The sequence below is a fragment of the Dipodomys merriami genome, unplaced genomic scaffold (genome assembly GCF_024711535.1).
Source record: "Dipodomys merriami isolate MVZ:Mamm:240054 unplaced genomic scaffold, mDipMer1.0.p SCAF_51, whole genome shotgun sequence".
In the NCBI taxonomy this organism is placed as follows: Eukaryota; Metazoa; Chordata; class Mammalia; order Rodentia; family Heteromyidae; genus Dipodomys; species Dipodomys merriami.
The window spans coordinates 8,067,675-8,083,071 of record NW_027206080.1 but is presented as its reverse complement, the minus strand read 5'-3'; the positions used below and the strand labels follow the sequence as shown (position 1 = coordinate 8,083,071).

Sequence of the window (15,397 nt, the reverse complement as noted above, 5' to 3'; positions counted from 1 at the left end):
AGCAGGTTGACCGCACCCGGTTGAACCCAGCCTCTAACAAAGCAAGAACATCTGGGAATACAGGCACTGAGGTGCTAGATCACATTTTTTTGAAGAAATGGTCAAATATATAATGATGAAAATAAAAAGCATGTGTCTGGTGGGCAGACATCCCCCCCCACCCCCTCCAAGCTTACCTCTAATGCATAGCATCACTTAGGCTCAGCTATGTGGGAGGCTTTGACTGTCCAGGAGGGGCCAGCGAACCACCAAATTGCTCCTTGTTTGAGAAATGAGTAAGCAGAGAGTTAAGGAAACTGAACACCAAATCAAGCTTTGTTCTGTCTGAAGAGAACATCCATATCCTGCCTTTTCAGCAAGTCCTCTATCCTCTCTTGCTTTCTTACAGGAACAAAGGGACCCTGCCATCTCCTCTCCATGGCCTCCAGTAGCTCTTCTCAGACTCCAACCCCAGTGAGAGTCTCCTCCATGCTAATTCCCCACATTCAGCCAGACCCACACTTGCAGATGGCCCTTCGTGAGCCCCAGTGGAGACACAGAGAGTGAAACCTGCATATGCAGAACAGGGAAGGGAGGATCCTCAGTAGTTCACCTTTGAGGGGGACTTCTAGCTCAGCTTCTGCACCAAACTTCCAGGGCTGACTCAGAGTCTTAGCCTGGAACTTTCTGGGGTTTGATAGTTTGGAAGAGCCAGCTTATAAGGGCTAGTACTTGCCCAAGTTAAGGAATTGAGTTAGTTGTTTTAGAGCCATGCCTTGAACACTTTTCCCCAGAATTTGGATGCCATGGACTTCTAGTGATCCTAGAAATGTCCAGTGAAAAGTAGGTGTTCCATGACATCAAGGAGGGAATTCCCCCATTGTATCTTTTAGCAGACTGTAAAAGCCCCACCAGGAGAGAGACTTGTTGAACCTCTCTAATGTGTTTGGTCACAAAATTCTTTTCTTCCAGACCATTCAGGTCCTTCCAGTCCAGCTCTAGTATGTTTCTTTTGGTCTGTAGTAACTCCATTCAATGTTTGGGACAAATACTCTGTTGTCCATGGAGGTAACAACTTCATACTTGCAAGTTTGGAAGTGTCCTGCTCTCCCAGAAGAAATTTAAACAAGGAGGATATTCTTAGGAGAGGATCACAAAGGCTCAATAACTATAGGTATATGAACATATGAAATGATGTTTATTGAAATAAACTCCAAGAAAGGGAAACAAGAGGTTTTATGCTATTTTGCTTCTTAATTTTGTTCTTCTTTGTTGCTATTTTTGCTTTCTGTACCTTTTGTCCAGTATGCAAATTAATCTGTTTTGGGGGAGGGTGTGGGAGCACAGAAATGGTGGGATAAAGGATGAACAAATGCAGCAGTGACACTCAGTAGACAATATTGAAAGTGAGCTACACAATTTGTGGGAGGAGGGATTGGAAGGGAAAAACTGGGAGAAAATGAGGGAAGAGATAACACTGTTCCAAAAGAAATGTACTCATTACCTGACTTAGATAATCATCCTTTATATGTCATCTTTACAATAACAATTTAAAAAAGAAATTTAAACATGGGGGAAATTAAAAGACATGTTTCTGACTTCAAATAGAAGTAAATGCCTGGAGCTGATGAGTGCCAAAAGCAAGTGTCCTTTTCTTTGTGTGTGTGTGTGTGTGTGTGTGTGTGTGTGTGTGTGTGTGTGTGTGTATGAGAGAGAGAGAGAGAAAGAGAGAGAGAGAGAGAACAGAGGCTATGTAAATATCATTATTTCTAAGTTGAGAACCTTCTACATTTTCCATTAGGTAGCAGCAGAGAGGTCAATGAGAGGCCAGCTGTCCAAATATGGCTGTCAATTCCCCTGAGTCCGCAGAGTATATGAAAGAATTTTTCTTTCAGGACCAAAATTTCTTACTATCCATACAAGTGAGTGTCTCCAAATGTATGGCATATTTTATTTAGCTGTGCTTTTCAATTTTTTTTTTTATAAAGCAGCAGCAGCAGCAAAAGAAAGAAAAGAAAGAAAGAAAGAAAGGTCAAAACATCCTTCTTCAAGGTAAATTTTACCCAGAATTCCTTCACCCAACCTCCAGGTATCTTGGAAACCCGCAGCCTAATGGCTGCTGCTCAAGGTTCAACCACTGATTAGACTTTGCAGAGCAGTCTGAGAATGCAGACTCTCAGAGCAGCCAAACCTGAACCTCATTTCTAATCATCTTTGGGGATCACAATTTAAAGTGTAGTGTAGGGGTAGTTGCTCTTGACTATTCCCTCCCCTCTTGGCAGGGGATGCAGCCTCTCAAAAGTTAGTCTGGAATTTGAGATTCCAGGGAGGGAGAGGGATGTCTCAGCTTTGGGGCCCTGAATCTGCAAATGAGGACAGCGGTCTCTGCCTACCATTCAGGCTTGGCGCAAAGGTAAAATCAGCAGCCCAGCACCCATCTGAGAGTGAGCTTGGGATCAATGACAGACTCTGAAGAAGAATACCATCTGGACGCAACAGTTGTGTGTCACTAAGCTAGGAGAATACACACTGAAAAATGTGAGCCAATTTCATACAGTGTGATTGCACAAAGTTAGCATGGGTCCTTCCCCCCACAGAGAAGCAGGGACTGGCGATTTGGGCAGGATTGGGGATTGGAACTTAAGGTCTCCTGATTCTTAGGCATATACTCTTTCACCTAAATAATGACCCCAGTTCTTTTGTTTTTCAGATAGGATCTTGTGCTTTTGCCTTGGTTGGCCTTGGACTGTGATCCTCCTATATCCACCTCCTGAGTAGCTGGAATGTGCCATCACACCCAGAACACATGGCCTCTAGATGTCATCAAAAAATGTACACGGAATGCTGACAGTGTGCCACAGCAGAGGTAAGCCTTCCTTCTTGAGAAGTAGAAGAATCTGTGAAGTACAAGTGTCCTAAGTATACTTCTGAGTGACAATAAAACAAGTAGTGTATAAATACACAGATCAGTAACACATCATTTATTATCATAAGGCATTGTGTAAATAGTACTGTACACAATTGTAGGTACATAATTGTAGGTGTTGTACTTTTACACAATTGTCAGTGAAGGACATTTACTTACCAGTATCACCAAAAACAATGAGGAACGTGTTACACTGTTCCCTTACACTACTAGGCATTAAGTACTTTCCAGCTTCATAATCATCTTGTGGGACCTCTGTCATATATGCAACTCATTGTTGATTAAAAACAAACAACAACAGCAACACAAAGATGTTGTTAGCTGAGGCTGGTAGCTCATGCCTATAATCTTAGCTACTCGGGAGGCTGAGATGTGAAGATCGCAGTTCAAAGCCAGCATAGACAGTAAAGTCTGTTAGACTCTTATCCAATAAACGACTCAGAAAAAGTTAGAAGTGGTGCTGTAGCGCAACAGGTAGAACACTAGATTTGAACACAAAGGGGATATGGGCAGCGCCCAAGCCCTGAATTCAAGCCCCAGGACCAGCAAAAATAAATAAATAAATAAATTATGTGGCACATGACTGCAGTTCATGAATCTGAAACATGTTTCATCTATGTGTGTTCAAATAGTGGGGCTTGAACTCAAAGCCTGGAAACTGTTCTCTCAAGGCTGGTGCTCTACCAATTGAGCCATAGATCTACTTCCAGCTTTTTGGTGGCTAGTTAGAGATCAGTACCTCACAGACTTTTCTGCCTGGGCTGGCTTTGAACTACAGTCCTCAGATCTCAGCCTCCTGGGTAACTAGGATAAGAGGGATGAGCCACCAGTAATTAACTCCTCCTCTTCTTTTATTTTCAGCCTATTAGTAGATAAGTATCATTACTTCCAAGATAGAGATAAGGAAAGTGAGAGGTCAAATAAATTACTCCAAAGCTAATCTCAAACCCAGGGTTCATTTCCCAAGATCATGATTCCTTTTCCTTTATTTTCTCCTCTGCTAAATCTAAGTATTCCAATAAACCCCTTCCTTCCCAGACCCTCAGCACCCAATATGCAACCTTCTTACTTCTCAAGGTCTTGAGCAGAAGAAACTATCTAATTGAGCACAGAGCAAACCTTTTACTCTAGTTTCAACTCGTTTATTCAGTGGTACTAGTTTTGAACGTAGGGCCTCACACTTGCTAGGCAAGTGCTCTCTACCACTTGAGCCATACCTTAAACCCTTTTCATTTTAGATTTTTCCCCACCCCACAAGATCAAGACTTGAACTCATTATCTAAGGTTTCCTCTCATTGGCTAGTGTGCTACCATGCCTGCAACCCCTCATTTTACCTAATTTTTAAAATGGATTTCATTTTTATTCCTGGACTGGATTGGACTTTGATCCTCCTGTTTATGCTTCCTGCGTAACTGGAACTTTGTCCTAATTCCTTTTGACCCAATTAAAATACATTCCATTTGCTCCAAGGTATAAATGTGTTTCCCAGGCTTGTAATGGCCTACAGAAAGACACATTGAAAGTAAAATAGGTCTTCAAACAGTGCAGCAGAATGGAAGTCCAACTTCCAGCAGTAGCCTTGTTTTTGCCGGTAAATCCTGGGCTTGCTTGTTCTGTCCTATAAACTTGCTGGCATTAAGATCAAGGAAATGCAAATCCAAGGATGAAGCTCACAGAGGTCTGGGAGGGATGTGTTCCCACTTAAATGTCTTGGCTTAATGTTCTGCATGGGGGAAATCTAGATGCATTGTGTGAAGGGGGTCCAGTGACTTCACTTACTGTAGTAGGATAAAAACCTCCTAGACCCAAAGAATGTCCAACACCCTTCCAATTCAAACAGTCCCCACCTCCGACCCCTGCAAGCCCATGCACCAGCTCCAAAAAGGTGTTCCGGGCTTCCCCAGGCACTCCATACCTGTGCCTTCTTCCCTTCTCCCCAGATGGCCCTTTTGAGGTCTGGCTGTGGTCAGAGGTCACTGAATTAGTCATGCTGAACAGGGTGACCCAATTCTGGATATCTATTTTTCACAACTTTACTATTTTTTCCTCTCTCTTGTTTATATGAGCAAATAGCTGGACGAAGATCAAGCAATTCATGGAGCCAAGAAGCCAGAGAGGCTACAGGGGCTTAGAATGAGGAGGATAAAAGCTTCCTTCACTACCCCACTGAGAGGGTCGCCTTTAGCCCGAGTCCATGGCATCCATGGGGTCAGGCCTATGCATGAACCTAGGAATTTGGCTTAGGAACCCCACCTCTCCTTTGAGGCCTGGTCTGGAGGCTTCTGAAGCCTCAACTGGGCAGAGGATCACTTTCAGCTCAGGTGTGTAGGTGTATAGGGGTGTGTGTGTGTGTGTGTGTGTGTGAGAGAGAGAGAGAGAGAGAGAGAGAGAGAGAGAGAGAGAGAGAGAGAGAGAGAGAGAGAGAGAGAGAGAGAGAGAGAAGGGGGAGGGAGGGGGAGGGGGTGCTCAAGTGACCTTACCTGAAGACTAAAGTGTAGCTGTCCAGCGTGAAGCCTCTGCAGTATGTGGATTCCTGGCTGAGTTATGCCCTGCGGACTGCTCTCATATACTCTTTGATTCTTGCCACAGCTGAACATTTGAAGGGCAAGAGGACCCCCTGTGTGCTCCTTCTCCAGTTCTGTGGATGATGAATCAGAGGCCAGAGGGTAGGGACTAGCTGCCCTTCCAGCTGCCTCTGATGTGAGTGTAGCGCATGCTCCACACGCCCACTCGAGCCCCTGGCCCCCAGGATGCCTGCAGGCTGAGAGCAGAGGGGAGTACTACCCTCTCTCTGGAGGCAAAATGAGATAAATGCTGTAAGGAACTTTCCCAGTCAGAAGCTAGTAAGCGAAGAAGATAGAACAGAAACAGACCTTTCAGACGCTAAATCTAAAAGAAAGTTACCTATAAATCCAAGTTCATATTTGTTCCTTATGTGATGGGACGATTTGAAAGATGCCCATAGCTACTCTTGAGTCCTTACTGGAATGGAGTTAACTCTTACTCACTCAGAAACACTTGATCATCCCAATGATCTGTGCCATTCTCTGCGCTACCTCCTAACTAGGGATTGAACTCAGGGCCTCGCATATGCTAGGCAGGTGCAGTGGAGGTATGTCTCCAGTGCTTTTCTGCTGGTTTTGGTTTTGGGTGTGTGTGTGTGTGTGTGTGTGTGTGTGTGTGTGTGTGTGTGTGTGTGTGTGTGTGTGTGTGTGTGTGTGTGTGTGTGTGTGTCTGTGTGTCTGTGTGTGTCTGTGTGTGTCTGTGTGTGTCTGTGTATGTCTGTGTGTTGTCAGTCATGGGGCTTGAACTTGAGGCCTTGGCGCTATCTGTGAGCTCTTTTGCTCAATGCTAGCACTATACTACTTTGAGCCCCAGAGCCACTTCTGGTTTTCTGGTGGTTAATTGGAGTCTCACTGACTTTCCTGCTGAAGCTGGCTTCAAACTTTGGTCATCAGATCTCAGCCTCCTGAATAGCTAAGATTACAGGCATGAGCCACGGGCATCTGGCCTCTGCTGGTTATTTGGGAGGGGGGTGGTTTGGTGTTTTATTTTATTTTATTGTAAAGGTGATGTACAGAGGGGTTACAGTTCCATAAGTAAGGTGACAAGTACATTATTTATGGAACATTGTTACCCCCTCCCTCGTTTTCTCCCACTTTCCCTCTCCCTTGGCTCCCCTCACTCCACCTCCCAAAGTTGTAAAGTTCATTTCCAACATAGTGTCTAGTGAGTATTGCTGTTGCATCGACTCACCCTTTGTCCTTTGTCAACTTTTTCTGTCAGTTATTTTACCAGGTATGTTCAGGAGTTTTAGCTAAAACCAATCTTGAACAATGATCTTTCTGCTAATGCCTCCCTTGAATCTGGGATGACACTTATGATCCACTAATGGGCTTCATTTGATTCTGATGAGATCTCATTAACATGTAGGCTAGAATGGCTTCAAATGACAATCTTGCTTTCTGTTTCCTAGTTTGGGTTATAGCTACTTAGTCTTGCCTTGACAATTTTCAAGAAGAATCTTTTAGACATATACCTTAGAAGTAATGCTTCCTATAAAAATACTAAAACAAAAAAATACCACTTTTCTTGATCCATTTATCTAATGAGGGGCATTTGGGCTGATTCCATATCTTAACTATGGTAAATAATTCTGCAGTGAATATAGTTGTGCTGATAGCTTTAATGTGGCTTTGTTTGTGGTCATTTGGGTAAGCGCTCAGGAGTGAGATTGCTGGATCATAGGGAAGCTCTATTTTTAGTTTTTTGAGGAACCTCTATGTTGTTTTCTAGAGTGGTTGAGCCAGTTTTCATTCTCACCAACAGTGATCTGCTGGTTATTTTTGATCTTGTTTTATATACAAGCCCCTATGGACTGTGATCCTATTAGTTCTTCCTTGGAAACAGATGACAGGAATGTGGCACTGAACCCAGCCATGGGTAGAGATGAATCTTGTAAAGTTTCTGCCCTGAATGACTTTGAACCATCATTTTCCAAATCACTACCTCCCAAATAGCTAGGATTATAAGTGGAGCCATTGTGTTTGGTGGGTCTCTCCCTGTTGCCTAAGCTGGCTTTAGATGGAAGCTCTTCCATCTTCTCCTAAGTAGCTGGAGTTACAGGGGCTTGCATCACCATGCTCAGCCCAGCGGTGCTCTTATCACTACCACCGCCATTATCATCAACCCCATCCTTATAGACCCATGGGGGTCTAAACCTGGCCTGTGCCAGGTTTCCCAGAGGAGCTAGGGAAGCTTTTGTGTGTTCTCAGTCCCTATTTCATCTACTTGGTTCCTCTGCCTCTTTCCTCTTTCTGTTGCTCTCTCTGTGAAGGGAGAGGGAAGGCCTGGTGTTACCTAGATGATCCATGGTGGATCTTGGCTTTGAATGTGCCTCCATGTGCACTTCACCCTTGTGACTGTAGCACAGCCGATTCCATGTGCCATGGAAATGGTAGACAGGTTTAGGAAGAGGAGTCATAAAATGAATCCCTCATGCACAGCCATCTTCCCTGCTTCTGACTCCTTCCAGTGCTCATCCCCTGGCAAATAGTGAACAGCCCTGACCATGGACTTCAGCCAGGGCAAAAGCAAGCTAGACCTCCAAAAGTCCTTCTCTCGTCCAGAACCATCAATAGATTTGGTTAGACTTTAGATAGGACCGGAAGCTCTTCCAGATTCTTCCCAGTCGCACACTGACCCCCAGTGGGTCCCCAAGACTAGTAAGAAGACCGCAAACTCGACACCTGTACTCAGTGGAGTACCTCTTGGTCACAGTGACATTTCATCAATCACTCCTGAAGTGCCCACTGGACTCCACTTCTTTTAAAGATTCTCAGCTTGAAGAGATTCTTGTCACTATTTTTTTTTTCTGAGGGAAGTTACCTCCATCCAAACACTTCCCTTTCTCCTTGTTTATGGGGCTTTCAGATCAGGCTTCTACAGTATGCTCTTTATGGTTGACGGAAGGAGCACATCCTGTATTCAGAACTTCCTGACTTGCTCTGCTCAGCATCAGATCTGCCCTCCATCTTTGCCAGCTGCAGGACCTACTGAAGTTACCTGCTCACCAAGCCACTGCTGCCTTGTATGCGAAGGAGGGCTACTCTACCTATGGCAGGAAGGGTGAGAGGACGAGGATGCTACAAGCAAAGCATTCCCTGTCCCAAGAGGAGATGGCCTATCTGCAATTGTCCATATGGTATTTCTGAGTCTTCCACAGTTCCTGGAACAGCCAGAAATCCTGAATATGCCATCGGGAAATCCATGAGTCGCTTCCCTTCAAGAATGAGACAAATAAGAATATCAGTGCTAGCTAGATCTTTGTGTTCTGTGGCTGTGTATGAGTAGATGGTAACTTGAGATTGGTTAAGAACCTCTGCAATAACAGAGAGAGAGAGAGAGAGAGAGAGAGAGAGAGAGAGAGAGAGAGAGAGAGAGAGAGAGAGAGAGAGAGAGAGAGAAATCAAAGAGATTTTCCCACCAGTCAATGAATGAGTTGGAAATTAAGTTCATGCCGACACCCAAAGATCATGCCTTTCTGTCACTCAAACTTCCCTCTATTTCTTATAGTTTACCCATTCCATGAATTCAGTTGCATCTGAACCTATTAGGTTTGGGAGAATGGGGAGGGAGGACCAACTGAAGTAGAATGGAAGCTTCTTTTCCTCCTCCTTTGCCTCCTCTTTGTCCCCATTCCTTCTTTCTCTTCAGCTTTTAGCAAAGTACTATTATATATCATGAAGCACACAATAAGCTACACACAGTTACAGTGTAAAGTTTAATAAATCCTGACCCACATAGCACTCAGGCATCCTCTCCTGGACTGTGGAGGTAACAAATGAGGTCCCTCCTGGTCCTGGCCCATACAGAGCAGAGGAGATTGAAAGAGACCAGAGATTGGCCAGGACTCTCTGGGCCCAGCCTTGGAGGATTCTGTAGAAGGGGCCATACGTTTCTCAGTATTCACTTTAAGATTTCTGAGGCATTTTTTTGAAGACTAAAAGGAATGGGTAAGAAGACGAGAGCAGAAACCAAAAGAAGGCTTATTAAAAAAAAAAAAAGAGGAACGATAGAATATGGATTCAATTAAAGCAGAGCTTTAGCTTTGGTCAAATTACAAGGTAATTCCTGCCTCCTAGAATACTTAATTAAAGGCAAATCCCACAGGCCACCTGTTGTTTTAACCATTTGTCTTTCCTGCTGGAGCCATGAACCCAGCAACAGAAAATACTGCAACACCCCATGCTCAGATTTTCCCCAGGGGAAGGAAGGGGTCAGAAGAGTGATAAACAGCTTGTCTTCAGAACATCAGACATTTTTCTCAATACCAGACCCCCAAAAGCATTAGATTTTCATCCTTAATTTGAATGCAAACTACTTGGCAGTACAGCTTTGATTTCCCACATGTGTGTTTTATTTTCTTTAGGGGGTGAAGGAGGAGCAGAGAAGACAGACCTGCCCCTCAGTCTGTTTGCATCTGCACAGTGTAACTGTCAGCTGGTTTTCTTTGATTAAATCATTATCTCCCTCACTTGGCTTCTTTCTCTGCATGAGGGAGAAGCATGGGTCTGCTTTTTAGGCTTATTTATATATGTGCTTTCACAACAATGCTTTGCATTTCCCATCTGGTGTTCATTTCACCAGCCTGGGCCCTGGAGGGAATTTCTCTCCAAGCCAGGATTCCATGTGTGGCCCAGAAGGTGAGTTTCCCAGCTAAAGGGGTGGCCATCCTGTCATCGCCCCCCCTGGGGACCAGGGGACCAGAGGACCAGGACTAATGTTTATGTTGCTTCACTTTGTAATGTCAGCGTTATCCTATTATGGACAAGCAGCTATCAAAGCCTCCAATACCTAGTGTGAACTCTGCTCTGAGTGGCTTGAGTTAAATTCTTGGTCATTCTGTAGGGTGATGATAATTTTGTTTTAAGGTCATTCTATAAAGTGTTGAAGAGTCATTCTAATGGGTGATAGTAATTCCTGTTTTAGTCTCATGACATGCTGGGGGTTCAGAGAAATCAGCTAGCCTCATTAGACTCCAGGGCTCTGTCTTCAGCCTCTTCTTCCCAAAGAAGATGAAATGCCTTCAAGCATCATCATTATTTGTGACCAATACTGGCATTACCATGTTCTGTATAACATTTTTTGCCAGTCACTACCACCTACATTCACTTACTCCTTTTATCTTTAAATTGACTCACATTTTGTTTCAATAAAATTGGCTTATAAGGAGATTTCCTATTACTACACTGACTGAGAAAGCTAATAGCATTTGTCAAACCATAAAACATGCAAGATGGAAAATTCTAGTGGTCTTCTGTACCATATAGTGCCTATAATTAACACTGCACGGTACACACACATTTGCTAATGAGGTACAACTCATAGGTTCTTAGCACAAAAAGCAAACAAAAGCTGTTAGAGCTGGTTCTGGTGGCTCATGCCTGTAATATTAGGTACTCAGAAGGCTGAGGATGACAGTTCAAAGCCAGCTTACGCAGAAGTTTGTGAGTCTCTTAACCAGCCAACCAGTGAGTCGACCAGACAACCAGTAGACATCCAGAAGTACAGCTGTGGTTCAAATGGTAGAACATTACTCTTAAGTGAAAAAGCCAAGGGCATGAGGCCCCGGCCACAGACATAGACAGAAAAATTAAACCCCAAACAAAACCCACAAAACCCAAATAAATCTAGAGATTAAGTGTACAGAATAAGCATAGTTAAGAATGTTACATTATAGAGTAGATTTTCGGTGCTCTTACACTCGTACACACATACATGGCAACTATGAGAGATGATTGACTTGCCTGGAAAAATAATTTCACAAAATATGTATAGCAAAATATCATGTTATATACCATATATATACATATTAATCTATCTGTCTGTCTGTCTGTCTGTCTATCTATCATCACAGCAACTCAAAAAAATAAGGAGGGCCAAAGGAAAGTTTTAGAAGGATAGATGTTTATTACCTTGATCCTGCTGATGCTTTCAGAGGTGTTTGATGAGTCTGAGGACATCAAACTTTACATGATGTGTGCAGCTTTTGTATATCAGCCATCTCTCAGTAAAGCGTCACACACTTCAATGCCAGGGCTCAGTGGTAGAGCATTAGCCCATCTTCCATCTCCAGCACTGGCAAGAAAATTCAACCAAGACAAAATGATGTCATTACAATGTCCTGTGTCTGCCGAAGCTTCAGGTAGGGGTCAGCCCTCTGTTGATCACTCTAGGGTTTGCCGGTAAAGACGCTGTGCTAGGGATGCTCTAACTTGATGCAGAGGTCTGCCTATGCCATCAGAAATCTGGAAGAGAATTGGGAAAGAAGCTTTTTCTCACCAGGAGCTCTGAAACCCTGAAGGCTCACTCTCTGCTCCTAAGGATGGGGACTTTCTTCCAGCCCAGGATTCTGACCCTACCTCTCCACTGAGGTCACTGAGTCGCGCATGGTCTCTGCCCTTCAGGCACCAGCACCTCTTGGTGGCCCATCATCTCCTAGTACTCCCAGTTTTCTTGCAGTGCCAACTGACCTCCCTTTCAGAAACCCCTTTCCTTTGGCTTCTGGCACTGTGGCCCTACCTTCTCAATTGTTCTTTCCATTTGCTCTGAGTCTGGAATTTCTCACTGTCTCCACATTCATGCCAGTGGAAGCAGGTACTCAGACACCAGCAGCCATGTCCTTGGACATTACCAGTAGTACTACGTTCCAAGGTTCCAAGCAGACAGGTGGGACTGGGGGGGGGGCAAGGGTTTCTTGGTCTCAGCCACCCAGTCTCAGCCAGTTGGCCACTAGGGTCTACGTTGGTCATACAGCCTTGCTTTGTTCTAAGTCCTGTCTCATGGTTTCTGCCCACATGACAACCCCTCCTGATGGTCTACCCCCCACACCCATGTGGAGCTAGGCAAGGGAGCTGGCTGTCCACCAGAGGGCCTGCTCCTAGGAGTGGCCACGCCCTTAGGCTGTGACTGGGCCATATGGACTTCCCTGGCCTACTCAAGGTGTTACCCCTGACCCCTCTCCTTCAGGGGTGAGGGACATGCTCTCTAACAAACACACCTGCTCTAAGGTCCTCAGGAGTCTTGTGGTATCTACACCTCCCACTGTTCTCATTAGTGTTTTAACCAAAGATCTTTCTGAAAGAGCTTGATAATTCTCGTGTGAAGATTTCCACTGGCCTAAGGGAAGAGGGTAGGCAGAGGAGAGGCCAGCTTCCCGATCCTGACCTTCCCCTGAGCTGGGAATGGTGGCTCTGCCTCTGTTTAGCTCCTCCTGTCAGCTAAGCCCTGGGCAAGTCAGACTCAGCATGACTTCTGCCCTCTGAGTGCCCCAAGTGTGTCTGCTCCTCCGTCTCCTCTCACTCCCCACCATTAAGGCAAGGTGAGCCACAGGAACGTAGCTTCCCCCAAACTCCCTGCGAGAGGAGAGTCCTTTTCCCCCCTCTGTCACAGCAGCTCTTCTCTGTCAGGGTGACAGGACCTCAGATCACTCAGCAGCCCTGTTGTAACTCAAGGACCCAACCCAGGTCCTGCATCTTCAGGGTGGGACCTCATCAAAAATCCAACTCACTGAGGTCAGCTCTGGCAATTATACACCGCGGGCAGATGTTTCCACAGCGAGCCCACTTCCCACACACCCTATTCCCAGCTGCTCTATGAGCCAGATTGGGGGACAATGAGGTGACTCGTCTCAGCCAAAAGCTGGGGCTCAGCCAGTGCCTCTAATCCCAAACTCCCTGCTCTCCAGCCACGGCAAGTACAAATGAACTCACGAGGAAACTTCACATCTTAACACCCACTGGAATGGGAGTATTCCTCCATTAAGTCATGATGCCAAGGAATTGTACTGACTATTTTTCTTACCTAGGAAGGGTCCTTTTTCTGAGCCATCCTGTATCCCAGTATCCCAGAAAGCCGGCAAGACAAGAATTACAACTCTCCTTTGGATAGTTTAAACGTGAGACTTTTTTTTTTTCAGGTGTTGGGGGAAGGAAATCTTTTCCTATCAGTCTTGGGTCAGTTGTAAATCAAGAGCCTCGGAGGGGAGGAGGGAAGGGGAAGAGGAGGAGAGGACAAAACTGGAAAAGGGTGGTGTCCGAAATCTATGTGTTGAATGTAGTCATTGTATATACCACAACAGGAAGAAAAATAAGGGAAGGGGTGGGTGGAAGAGGGAGGCAGTGGTGAAAATGTTGGGGGGGGGTGACAGAGATCCAGATGCATCGTCTACACAAAATACTTTGTTGAATGGCAAAAAAGGCAATATATAGCCTACAAGATTAAGTGAAGTGAGGAAAGGGGTGGGTTGGGAGGGTTGGGTGAGAATGTTGAAAGGGGTGATATTGATCAAGACCCACTCTATTCATAAACGGCTTTGCTGAATGGCAACTCCTTTGTACAACTACTTAAAGATAAGAAAAATATATATATATATATATATTAAAAAAAGAAATCTATGTGCTGAGTTCAAACTATCTAGGGTGCTTATATCTGCCTCTGTGTATCCTTACAGCCACTGCCTGCCCTAGCCTGTGACAATGCTGCCCTCCGGCTTAGCCTCAAGCAAGGTCCTGGACACATGCAAGGCAGCCCCCAAGACCCTAGGCATGGATTCTGTCCATCTGGAACTTGGAGAGGGCAAAAAAATCACAACTTTCCCCTGGCCTGATTTATAGTGGTACGCCTTTAATAAAGCAGCTCTTTGACACGAAACATCGTAATGGCTCCTTGGACTTATTTCAATTTATCATGTCACCCTTTGCACTTGGAGATGTTACAAAGCTGTAATGGACACGATCCAGAGCCTGGTTTTTACAAGTTTCTTGCTTCAAAATGCAACAGTGTATTGGCACAGCTTGATAACCCAAATCTTGGAGGAGTACAGAGAGAGGGGAAAGAAAGATGAAGGTGATAGGAAACCACAAACTATGTACAAAATGTATCATGGACTTTAATTTGAGGGCTGTTTCCCTCTTTGGCCTAATACAGCTGGACGAAGTGGCTTCCAGAAGAATGTTTGGTTTGCGTTTTAAGCTGCTCTGTAGAAATCCTCGCTTTTCAAACATTCCGTGGGTCCTAAACAAGTGGATCTGAGTCCTGGGGGGGGTCCCAGGTGGAGCTGGAGGATGTGTTCCTCAGGCCCTTCCGTGGAGAATGCAGCCCCACTCAGAGAAGGCTGCATGGGTAGGGATGAGGGGTCAGCCCAAACTCTGAAAATGACACAGGGCTAACTGCACACATCCCTCACCAACTCCCTCTTCAAGTGAAAGAAACTGAGTCCTAGATCTTGGTTTGAGTTCAGCCTAGAAGCTGACCTTTAGATTTCTATGTAACCAGTGGGGCTGCTGTGACTTAGAAGGCAACTATGAGAGTGGACTATCCAGGAGGCCCTAGATTTCTGTCGAAGGTGCCCTGGACTTTCCTTCCTCTCTGTATGGCTGCTGCTTACCCCCTCAGTAGTATGTCTTGCTTCAGCTTTATCAAGTCGCATGCCATCTTTTCTATTTCCTTTGCTTTGCCTTAAATGCTAAGAGGCCTCAGTACACCATCTGGAACCAATTAAAAGTCCAGGACCCAGCGTTCTTGCCTCAGACATCTGGAGCTGGAGGAGGAATGTAAGGAGAGAGGCCAAGTGCCTGCAGAAAGATGCTGCTCTCAAACTTGCCATTTCATTGTGTTCACTAGAAAAGTGTACACTCAGGAGCAACATGGGTCCTTGAAGCCTTCAGTGTGTGCCCCCGGATCTGCCTTCCCCTGCCCTCTATGCTAGGCTTCATGCTTAGGTAAAGGACTTTCAGGACCTGCTTTCAACCACACCTGGGACCTAGACATCCAAGCCCTTTCATTCCAGTCCAAAAACAGGATCGGGTCCCAGAGTTCATTCACCCTGAAACCTCTCAGAGCCACCCATAGGATGCTCAGAGACCTTGGCACTGGGCGAAGCTGGCCTACCTGGGTTCCAGCTGTATTTAAGGGTTAGGGCCACAAAG

The 15,397-nt window shown here is 45.2% G+C and overlaps 1 long non-coding RNA gene across 1 annotated transcript; it reads left to right on the top strand.

Moving 5' to 3' along the window:
* The first annotated feature begins 2,784 nt into the window (after positions 1–2,784).
* Positions 2,785–14,067, top strand: LOC138810911 (uncharacterized). Its single transcript, XR_011367265.1, has 3 exons — positions 2,785–2,845; positions 13,276–13,365; positions 13,921–14,067. It is a non-coding gene; the product is annotated as an uncharacterized lncRNA (long non-coding RNA).
* Positions 14,068–15,397: the final 1,330 nt, after the last annotated feature.